At 43.3% G+C, this 11,037-nt stretch overlaps 1 long non-coding RNA gene across 1 annotated transcript; it reads left to right on the top strand.

The window, feature by feature from the left end:
- Nucleotides 1-326: 326 nt before the first annotated feature.
- On the top strand, nucleotides 327-8,559 carry LOC127527247 (uncharacterized). Its single transcript, XR_007934550.1, has 2 exons — nucleotides 327-1,121; nucleotides 7,041-8,559. It is a non-coding gene; the product is annotated as an uncharacterized LOC127527247 (long non-coding RNA).
- The last annotated feature ends 2,478 nt before the right edge of the window (nucleotides 8,560-11,037 follow it).

The following is an 11,037-nucleotide window of genomic DNA, read 5'->3' as shown; positions in this document are numbered from 1 at the left end:
CATGGCAGTGGACAGTGGCGACATGTTGCATGTTGATTAGCTTTAGAATTTCACTGTACTCTGTACATGTAACAACACTGACACTATCTGTTCATTGTCTCAGCCTGCTTTAGCCATCATTGTCAGTGTCCATCCCAAACGTATCAGGCACAAGGTAGAAACCTAAAGTAGAAAGGGTGGCATGCCGTTATATGGCACCCTCACTCTCAGCATCAGTCGACATTTACATACCAGTGTGTTTCAAAGAAGCCAGAGGCACACCAAATGTGAACTGAATTGGTCCCCATTTTCCACTTTGGAACTCAAAGTCACTTTGCCCTGTAGAAGAAAGATGTTCTACTGAGCACCTTGTACTCTGTGTATTTGGTGACTAAAAACTTTAATTTCAGCAATGCTTGCAAGCTCTGGCTATGAACTGACAAAAATATATTGTGCAAGGGCTCAACAAAATCAGTTTCTATATGATTCAAACTGTTTTCTAGGTTAACTTCCTCAAAGTAAAATGAGACAGGGTGAAGAAGTCACAAGGTCGCAGGGGGTACATGACATTTGTCTTTGGCTAATATTGGAGACAGTAAGAAAATGCTTAGTTAGAGATATAAGAAAAAGCTTAGCTTTTATATATTGTTTTAAGGAACTAACCGTTGTTGTTGTTTTGCAGTACTTGTGTAATGAAATCACAAGACAAAGCTCTATAAAAACTTTGGAATACCCTGGCCGGGGGGCAGATGAAGGGCGGTGTCCTGGGACTGCGCTTCTCTGTCACTTTACCTTTGCCTGGTGTGTTTGAATAAAAGATTTTTTACTAACTTTAAATATATCTCTCTGTCTTCAGTCACGAGAAACGACACCATAGAAAAAGTGTCCACAGTTTTCTGGCGCCCGAACGTGGGACAGGAGACGACTGGCTGACTCCTCGAGCGGGACCACCTCAGTGATCCGTCTTACCAGCGGACTGCCGTCAATCTGAGCTCCGGCAGCAGAGTAAGCAGCTCCGGCAAAACTTAGGACTGCCCTGTCCTGAGAGGGCTCCTGCGTGAGGAGCCTCCGGTCTCCTCTTTGGCTACATCTACGGTGACTGAACGGATTTCCAGACAGAGTTTAAACACTTCCAGGCTGGGGTAAGTTTCGGGGATTTCCAACCGCCTGGGAGGGCGAGTTTCCTGTTGGCCGTCTAGTCATACTCATATCTCAACGGGTTGCTTAAGGTGATGGAGACTTGACCCAAGCAGTTTGACGCATACGAAAGGTCTGACGAAGGGATACTGGCCTCACCCATATCCTAGACTCGGCTGGACGTATTGATGTAGTATTCTGCTGAACCGAATCGGACACGAAGTCACCTGAGCTGGAATCCGGGGATGTGAGAGGACAGGCTAACGGAACGTGTAGTGGGGTGGATGGAAATATAAATAGAAAAGAGCACAGATCTTGCAGGTTTACTGTTAGGACGGGATAAATAAATCTACATACAAATAGGGAAATACCGTGTTCTCCTGGGAACTGGGACAGGACCGATAGCTAGTGTCTCCCCTTGGGACTAAAAAAAAGGGAAGGTGAGGGAACAGTGAGTGGCACACTTAATACCTCACTAATTCATACGTACAAGGGATTAGGCGAATCAGTACATAGTTGGAAAATTAATACAGGACTCAGGAAGAACAAGGGGACATAATGGGAACTTATAACAGTAAGCCTGCTAGTCGACGCTCTGAGGGCCCGAAATCATTTATGTTGGAAGGATTATTTTCGGAGGATCAGCAGACGCCACGTAAAAATGGGTCACCTAGAAAATTCATAGAAAAGAATACAGGTTTAGATTTCAAGAAAGCATGCAAAAAGTGAAATAAGCACAGTGGGGTTAGATGAGTGAGAAACAGGAAATTAGAAAAATATTATGTAGAAATGCACAAGGATGTTGTATGTAGAAATGTACGAGGATGTTGTAACAAAGGTCCGTGTTATGTATGACAGATGGGAGTTGGTTATTAAAGCCTCTATTTATTATAAGGCAGTACAGAAATGAATTATTGGCCGCGGAAAGTTAAAACCAGAAAGGAAAAAGAATAGTTATTTATAGCATCACAGAAAGTGCAGATTTGGGACCACAGTCGAATGAGAAGTGGAAGAAGAGCGAAAAAAAAAAAAGACCCGTTATATCCCGTACTTGCTCCCCCACCTTTCCTACACTATCCACATCCACAGCCCCCACCTTCTCCTCCAGCGCCCACCGCACCAGAATTAAAAGATGATCCCTCGGGGTCTGGTTTCTTTGAAGAATATCATTATGATCCCTCATTACACACTGATCCGGGGGATGACAAAAGTAACGTAATGGGTGCGGCGGGTGGGTTTCACGATCCTAGAACCTCCATTTCACAACGCACTAGAAGTCAAACCCTATTCCATCAGCCCCCTAATCAAAACACCACCTTTCAATCCCCCTTAAAGTCCCCCAAACCCCCAGGCCCCTTATTCAAATGCCCCCTGATTGAGATCCCAAACCCCCCCGACATGATTCAATGAAACCTGCAGGAGCCAATAACCCCACTACTGTAATGATACATCGTAACTGGGACATTCAAGAGCTGAAGGACGTTGTGTCCGAATTGCCTGATCCCAAAGTCATCGGTGGGTTAAAAAAAAAAAAAAAAAAAAAAAATTCATAGAACAATTGCAGCAGCTGTATCATATGTATAAGCCCAATGCCACAGAATGGACTCAAGTGCTGCGGAGAAAGCTTCTCACCACATGGGCAACTGTAAATCATGGACAGCATAACGGAAACCCGTGGCAGTGGAACAAGGCGTTGCCTAGAGGCCGAAACGAAGGTCCTTTTATTGCACAATGGGAGCATGTAAAGAACAATATTAAGGACAAGTATAAGAAAGGCACAGACTGGTCTCTTATCTCGGCTGCCAAACAGAAAAAGAAGGACGAGACAGTAGACGAATGGGCACATCGTGTTCAAGATTTAATAACAAATCACTCTGGCTTAGACAATCCAGACAATTGCAGTAAAGCTGCAGTTCCCCTTTTCGTGTCTGATCTGCGAAGTGACATTCAAAATAAAGTACGCAACTCCTGTATTGGATGGGAGGCTGACGCGTTTGAGGAAGTACAATGTCACGCAGCGCATGCTGAACGACAAAGAAAGCAGAAAGAGTCAGACACCCAGACAAAGCTGATTGCAGCACAAATGAACTATTACACTGGTGGGGCCACTCCCGGCAGAAGTCGTGGACGTGGAGCATTTTTCCGGGGACAAGGGCGTGGACGGGGACGAGGTCGCGGATATATGTTACCTAATCCAAGTGGATCACCCACTCAGTTGCCTCCCCGTCCAGATACAAACGCTACACCTTATGCTTGTTTTGGGTGTGGTTAAATGGGACACTTCCACCGCAATTGCATTATTGACTTTAATGGTGAATGGCACTGAAACTGTTTTCCTCGTGGACACAGGAGCCACGTGCTCAACCCTTTCGCTGAAGGAGGTTCCTGCCTCTCAAGAGACTGTTACTCTGCTTACTGCTTCCGGACAACCACATGTTTTACTGGTTTCAAAGCCTCTTCGAGTTCAGCTGCATTCCAGTGGTTCCATTTTAACACACCGATTTCTTTTTAAATCAGCTCTGTCCAGTTAACCTTTTAGGAAGGGATCTCATGACAAAACTTTCTCTCTCTATTTTCTATGACTGAACAAGGATTTTTCTGTTCAACCCCAAAGCTCCTGTGCCAAATCCCCCCCCCCCCCTCACAGCCCTCTCACCATCCTTCTTAAAGCCCTACACTCCTTCCCCTCCTGCTTGTTTCCCCATCTCCAAGTCCCTGACACCTTACATTGCACTGCCCAATATTTTCCTGCAGAAGTAGACACCCCCTGGCTAGAATCTTTCCTTACTTCAGGTACTTGCCCCGAAACCCTTCACATCCCCTGCATTTTTATTTCATCCACAAAGGCAGCTGCTTCTGTTCATCTCACATGCTCACAGAATATTTTCTATCTAGGCGGCTCAGTGCCTCATATTTCCTTAGCCAAATCACGCACTGTTAAATGGGTGGAAATAGGACCATGGGTAGAACAATGTCTTAATAGAACAGACTGGTTACCTGTTGCTCCAGGTATTTTTGATACTTCAGACCATTTGATAACTAAAGTGGTGCTTCAAACTGATTTTTTAGTAAATCGTGCTTTGTGCCGTCCTTCCTCTTTTGCTTTTTCATTGCAAACCACTTCCTCTTCTTGGTTATCTATGCTCCCTGATTCACTGTGGTCACAGGGAAAGAATGATTATGGAAGATAGCCCATTGTGAGCCTCTGGTGATCCACCCGAAATCCTCCTTCCGCTCGCACCGTGCCCAGTATCCTCTGTCTCCCGAAGCAGAGGCTGGCATTTCCGCCGTACATTCTGATCTCGTACAACACGGTGCCATTATTCCAATTAAATACTCTCCAGTTAATTCCCTTATTTTACCTGTAAAAAAGGCTGATGGTTCATGGCGTTTTGTACAAGATTTGCGACAAGTCAATTCTGCCGTCTTCCCTAGGGCTCCTATCGTCCCTAATTCTTCCACTATTCTTTCTACAATCCCTCCCTCTGCTCGTTATTTTTCAGTGATTGATTTAGCCAATGCTTTCTTTTCCATCCCTGTACACCCTGATTCTCAATTTTGGTTTGCTTTTACTTTTCAAAACCGCCGCTGGACATGGACCGTCATGCCTCAGGGATACACTGAAGCCCCTTGTGTATATGGACAAGCCCTTGCTCAAAATTTAGTAGGCTTTTGGCCAGACAGAGGTAGTATATTAATACAGTATGTAGATGATATAATGCTATGTAGCAATAATAAAGAGGACTGTGCACGAGATACCCAGAAGTTATTGTTGTATCTGGGGGACAATGGCCATAAAGTTTCTAAAGCTAAGCTGCAGTTAATTCAAACAACCGTAAAGTACCTAGGTCATGACATTACGTATGGAACAAGAGCTCTCTCTAGCGATCGCATTAACACCATTCAAAATCTTCCCAGACCTGTCACAAAACAGCAGGTCATGTCTGTATTGGGCATTCTAGGCTACTGCAGACAGTGGGTTCTAAATTTTACTGAAAGAGCACAGCCGTTGCAACAATTGGCTAATAAACACCTGGCGTTCCTCTTTCGGGCCAGGTCCAATGGAATGAATAGGCTGAGAAGGCTCTCCGTGACTTAAAAAACTGCTCTTCTTTCTGCGCCTGCGCTTGGTTTACCTGATCATTCTCGTCCATTCACTTTGTTCGTGGACGAAAAGCAGGGATTCATGAATGCAGTATTAACGCAGCTGCATGGGGATATACAGAGACCGGTGGCCTATTTTTCTAAAAAACTGGATCCAGTAGCCGCAGTGCTTCCTCCGTGCCTTCGTGCTGTGGCTGCAACAACAGAAGCTGTATTAGCAAGCACGGATGTAGTTCTCATGAGCCCCCTTACAGTACAAGTACCTCATGCTGTACATTCCATATTAATACAGGCTAAAACCTCGCATCTCACCACTGCTAGGGCAATACACTATCAGAATGTACTCTGTACTTTGTCAAATGTTACAATAGAAAGATGCTCTACTTTAAATCCTGCCACCCTCCTTCCAACCGAAAATGAAGGTGAACCACATAATTGTCATGATGAAATAGCAAAGGTTGTAAAACCTAGAGTAGATCTACAGGAAACACCCTTCGAAATTGGAGAAATAATTTTTGTGGATGGATGCTCTTTAAGATTAGAAAACGGAGCACCCTCGACCAGTTACGCAGTGGTCCAAGGGGACCGCCTGCTGGAAGCAAATCGAATTCCATCAAGCTTAAGTGCACAAGCAGCTGAACTCACAGCACTTACTCGAGCATGTCAGCTGTCCGAAGGAAAGATCGTAACAATTTATACGGATTCCAGGTATGCTTTTGGAGTCTGCCATGATCATGGAAACTAAGGGGATTTAAGACCAGTACTGGCAAACCCATACAACATCAGAAATTGATCGAATCTCTTTTAGAAGCCATAACCAAACCATCGAAGCTAGCAATTGTTAAATGTCAAGCCCACACAGGAAAACAGGATCCTGTTAGCAAAGGAAATGAATTAGCTGACCATTTTGCTAAAAAGGCTGCATATAATAACACACCAATTTCTTTATTCCAACAGAGAAATGACCAGGACCCTGATAATCAAATTATTTCTTTACAGAGTGCAGCCACGGACATCGAAAAAAGAAAATGGTCCAAAGAAGGGTCCCTTTCTGATGGAGTCTGGACTCATAAACACACTAACAAACCTTTTCTCCCAAAAGCCTCTTTCCCAGGAATGGCAAAAATAGCTCATGGTCTCGATCACGCAGGTAGAGATGCCATGGTTCGAGATGTTGAAAAACATTGGGAAGCTGTAGGTTTCTCTACATATGCAGAGCAATTTTGCAGACGCTGTGCATTATGTCAGAAGTTTAATGTAGGAAAGGGCACCCAGGTAAGTCCCGCCGTTACACCTAACTCAATGGGTCCGTTTGAACATCTTCAAATGGATTTCATTGAACTAACCCCGTCTAAAGGATACCGTTATTGTCTAGTAATTGCTGATGTGTTCTCCCGATGGGTAGAAGCTTTCCCTTCAAAACACAACGATGCCAAAACAGTAGCTAAAGCACTAATTAAAGAGATTATTCCAAGATGGGGTATCCCTCAAAAGTTGCAAACAGATAATGGCACTCACTTTGTGAATTCCATTATAAATGAATTAACTACCTGACTCCAAATCAATGTGCACCATTATTGTAAATACCATCCCCAAAGTGGATGCAATGGCACCTTAAAAGCTAAGCACGCAAAAATTTGTGAACAAACTAATTTATCATGGCCGGATGCACTACCCTTGGCTTTAATGGGACTAAGGGGACGGACACACCGACAATTGGGACTATCGCCATTTGAAATTCTGACCGGACGTCCCATGCCTGTTGGCATGGTTATAGGTAATGTGAGTTTGCATACTGTGGACAATGATCTTCTCTCTAGTCTTGCAGGTCTCCGAACCTCGTTGAAGGAAGTCCACCAGCAGGTTAATCAGGCCTGGAGGACCAGCCCACCTTCTAAGGATTCACCAATTCCCTTGGGCACCTGGATCCTGGTTCGAGACACTCGGAGGAAACACTGGCATCAGCCTAGGTGGAGAGGACCATTCCAAGTTCTTCTGTCCACGCCACATGCTGTGAAAGTTGAAGGATTGCCTGCCTGGATTCACGCTTCACACTGCAAAAGATGGCATCCCTAACATTCATACTCATTTTGATTACAGTTTTACTGTTCTTCCTTCCATTATCCATTTTACGAGTGACATTGACTTTCCAGGTGGGGAAGACTGCCTCATTCCAGGTTGACTTTTGTGTAATTGTCCCCTGTAGTGGCAAACAAGAACAATGGGAAGAGTTTGACAAAATATGTCTGTGTGAGCTACCCTTATTATGACTCTGATTCAAGTTTTGATTCATCTGACTCTGAATGTGCCTTCTGGAGTGATGTGTTTGCAAATACAGGACCACACGACTGGGGTTATGAACCCTGGCAGGACACACAGTATGGCCTAAAGACTCGATTTTCTATTATAAAAGGACACGTCCCTCATGACTGTGCTGAGAACCATTGTAACCCTTTGATTATTACTTTAAAAGATCCCTCTTCGCAGGATTCAGGAACTTATGTTTTAGCTGCATATGCAAGTGGTTCCGATCCACTAGGATTTTTTTTTCAAATTAAGGTTACTAATAATTCCCATGCTACTAAAACTTGCCAGCTTTCTTCTACCTTTCCTCCTGATTCACAACAAACTCTTGTTAAAATAATGAATGTTTCTACTCTTTCATCCTCCTTTTCTATTGTGTCCAAATATTTCACTGCTTCCATGGCTAAGGCTTATATGTTACACGAGGAGCGAATGCTCCAATTCTCTTCCTCCTCTACTTCTACTCCTTCCCCTTCTCCTATTCTTTCCCGTTCTGCTCCTATCTAACCTATATTTTTGTCTGTTCAAAAGGGGGGAGTGTAGAAGAAAGATGTTCTACTGAGCACCTTGTACTCTGTGTATTTGGTGACTAAAAACTTTAATTTCAGCAATGCTTGCAAGCTCTGGCTATGAACTGACAAAAATATATTGTGCAAGGGCTCAACAAAATCAGTTTCTATATGATTCAAACTGTTTTCTAGGTTAACTTCCTCAAAGTAAAATGAGACAGGGTGAAGAAGTCACAAGGTCGCAGGGGGTACATGACATTTGTCTTTGGCTAATATTGGAGACAGTAAGAAAATGCTTAGTTAGAGATATAAGAAAAAGCTTAGCTTTTATATATTGTTTTAAGGAACTAACCGTTGTTGTTGTTTTGCAGTACTTGTGTAATGAAATCACAAGACAAAGCTCTATAAAAACTTTGGAATACCCTGGCCGGGGGGCAGATGAAGGGCGGTGTCCTGGGACTGCGCTTCTCTGTCACTTTACCTTTGCCTGGTGTGTTTGAATAAAAGATTTTTTACTAACTTTAAATATATCTCTCTGTCTTCAGTCACGAGAAACGACACCATAGAAAAAGTGTCCACAGCCCTTACATGCCTGACATGATTAGACCGGTACCCACTGAGGGCTGCACCCTGCCTTACGCCCAATCAGGTCTGGATCTCCACCATCATGAAACTGGAGTATATGAATGAGTTCAGGAAGGGTGGATGTAATTTATTCAATAATAACTCAAATAAATCACAGCACAATTATATATTATTCTTTACCAAGGCCGTGAGAGCATCTCCCATCAAATAAATTTGATTTAGAGTATCACTGCTTCTTTACCAAAATGAAAACGCCCTGAGAAGCAAGTGAGGCTACAAAGTGCTTTGGTTGAATCAAGAGTGCCATCTTGTGAGCAAGAAACACCATTGCAGGTGCCTTTTAACTAGACAGCTTTAAATACAAAAGACCACTGCATAACCATGTTATGAGCATTTTATTTCCCAAGTAAAGGGATTGTAATAATTTACAAAAATGAATATCTGATATGAATAATGAAAAGTTGATTAGAATACATCATTTGTGTTCAATGTTTCTCAGTTAAACTGACCAATCGTGATATATATTAATTTGCCACATAAAACTGTATTCTAAAGTGGAGCATTTTAATAGTTTTTAAATATCACTAGTCTGCCCCTTATATTTTAAAGCAGGGGTTTTGCGGCCAAACATGAAAAAAACAGTCTTAAAACTTACTGAATGCATCCATATTGATCCGCATCTTGAGACTGCACACATATTTTAAAATAGTATACCCCTGTAATTTTAGAAAAAACAAATATCTCTGCAAGATTTAACCATTTTTAATGGAGACTGGCTGTGCGCTTCACCCCGCTGCTCGACTTCCGCTGCGGCAAACTTTCAGCCCCAACGGTGCAGATTCACTTTGAAAAGTCACCTTCAAGCACTGCTGTTGATGTTATTAAATGTTCATGGCCAGATGTGAAGTGTTGTCTCTGTTCTATAAACAACCAGACAATAATCACGTCATTTAAAATCTCTATGAATCACAACTTAGAACTGCGTTCTGAGTTGTTTTATTCCCATATCCTCAGCAAGATGCACTAAACCTTGCGATAATTGGTTTCTGGCACTTTAGTCTGTTTCTTTGTGGTTTGACTCATCGCATTTTCTTTCGTTTTTACTTTCTCAGTTTTGCTTTTCATTGTGAGTAAACATGACATGCCACAGAATGTGCATAATTGTTTTGTGCTCATTGGCGCTGAAAATTCATTATTGACTTGCTAGTGGCTTGGCTCTTTCAAAAATCTAAGACTTTTGTGAAAATGCAACATAGTGTAATTAGTGCAGATTTATTGTTATGTGTATAAGGTATAACAAAAGTGTTATGTGCCCTGTAGCTGCGTTTGCTCAGCGTTTTCAGAATTTTGCAACTTCAGCTTAATTCATAGAATCATTCAGGCAATAGTGTGACACATATTCAGCTAATGCCACAGACCAAGTATCTTCGTTAGTAAACTCAAACCAAAAACAGTTCATACAAAGGTTTAAAAAAAGTACAAAAAAAGGAAAGCTCTTCGATAAGATGTTTAAGGCTTACAAATCTTGTTACAATTCTTTAAGCTCCTATCCTGTAGTTACAGGACATGGGTCTGGGCAAACATTCATACAATTGTCAGAAAATTGTATGTCATTGTTCTGTTTGTACACTCATCTAATAGTCCCTGCTTCTAGCAACGTTCCTCTAGTTTAAGAAACTAGAAAACTTTTAGTTTTTGATTTTATTTTTTATTTACTTATACTTCTTCACCATTTTCTAATTTTAGTTTTTCAGCAACAAAGTTTTAGTTTCTTAGTTTTCCCCTTCTTGAGGGGTTTGTGTGTCCCAATGATCATAGGAGCTCTGTTGTCGGGGGCCTCTGGTAGGGTCACCCAAGGCAAACTGATCCTAGGCGAGGAACGTGACAAAGAGCGGTTCAGAAAACCTCCTATGATGTAGAAAAACTTTGGATGGTGTTTTCCCTCACCCGGATGCAGGTCACCTGGGCCCCCCTCTGGAGCCAGGCCTGGAGGTGGGGCTTGATGGTGAGCGCCTGGTGGACGGGTCTGCACCCATGGGGCTCGGCCGGGCACAGCCCGAAGAGGCAATGTGGGTCCCCCTTCCCATGGGCTCACCATCTATGGGAGGGGCCAAGGAGGTCGGGTGCAGTGTGAGTCGGGTGGTGGCAGAAGGCAGGGACCTTGGCGGTCCAATCCTTGGCTACAGAAGCTGGCTCTTGGGATGTGGAATGTCACCTCTCTGAAGGGGAAGGAGCCTGAGCTAGTGGGAAAGGTTAGTCGGGCTCACCTCGATGCACAGCGTGGACTCTGGAACTAATCTCCTTGAGAGGGGCTGGAGTCTCTACCACTCTGGAGTTGCCCTCGGTGAGAGGTGCCGAGCAGGTGTGGACATACTTATTGCCCCCCGACTTGGAGCCTGTTCATTGGGGTTTACCCTGG

Source organism: Erpetoichthys calabaricus, chromosome 3 (assembly GCF_900747795.2).
Source record: "Erpetoichthys calabaricus chromosome 3, fErpCal1.3, whole genome shotgun sequence".
NCBI lineage: Eukaryota > Metazoa > Chordata > Cladistia > Polypteriformes > Polypteridae > Erpetoichthys > Erpetoichthys calabaricus.
The sequence above is the reverse complement of the archived record's forward strand: the minus strand, read 5'-3'. Positions and strand labels throughout refer to the sequence as shown.